This window comes from Meleagris gallopavo, unplaced genomic scaffold (genome assembly GCF_000146605.3).
Source record: "Meleagris gallopavo isolate NT-WF06-2002-E0010 breed Aviagen turkey brand Nicholas breeding stock unplaced genomic scaffold, Turkey_5.1 ChrUn_random_7180001953683, whole genome shotgun sequence".
Classification (NCBI taxonomy): domain Eukaryota; kingdom Metazoa; phylum Chordata; class Aves; order Galliformes; family Phasianidae; genus Meleagris; species Meleagris gallopavo.
Window position 1 is genome coordinate 1 of NW_011214684.1, and position 740 is coordinate 740.

General features: G+C 66.1%; 1 long non-coding RNA gene across 1 annotated transcript; it reads left to right on the forward strand.

The window, feature by feature from the left end:
* Positions 1-6: 6 nt before the first annotated feature.
* On the forward strand, positions 7-736 carry LOC104917027. Its single transcript, XR_796739.3, has 3 exons — positions 7-164; positions 459-535; positions 603-736. It is a non-coding gene; the product is annotated as an uncharacterized LOC104917027 (long non-coding RNA).
* Positions 737-740: the final 4 nt, after the last annotated feature.

Genomic DNA, 740 nt, shown 5'->3' on the forward strand with positions numbered 1-740 from the left:
CCCCACAGCCCCCGACCCCGCAGGTGGGCACAAAGCAGGGCCGCGGTGACCCCGCTGTGCGCCCGCCCTCCCCTCGGCACCAGGATCTCAGCCCCTGCCCGGCCCCACTGCTGCCCCACGCCGACCCCGCTGCACCGAATGCCTCTGTGGGGCCCCATGAGCAGGTGAGCGGCGCTGTGCCCCTGCCCTATAGGGCAGCCTCACATCACCCTATAAATGATGCCCCCTGTCAGCTGTCCCTGTGCTGTGTAGGGGCTGCCCCACATTGCCCTTATAGGGGCAGCCCCATATCACCCCATAGGAGCAGCCCCTTATCACCCTATGGGGCTGCCTCACGTCTCCCTACAGGAGCCACCCCATATCAGCCTATAGGGGCTGCCCCTTATTACCCTATAGGAGCAGCCCCATATCCCCCTATAGGGGCAGCCCTATATGACCTCTCCCTTCTCCCCACACAGCCCCCATCCGCAGGAGGACCCACCCCACACCCCGAGCCCACCTCCCCCCACCTCGGCTCTGAGATCCAATGGACCCCGTAAGTTTGGGGGGTGCCGACGTCCCGCTGTGGGTCGGGACCCCCCCACACCGTGGCCGCTCTGCAGGCACCGCGCGCTCTACGACTTCCGACCCCAAAATGATGACGAGTTGGAACTGAGGGAGGGGGACCGCGTGGATGTGCTGCAGTGCTGCGATGATGGCTGGTTTGTGGGTGTGTGGGGGGCAGACATGGGGGGTGGGGT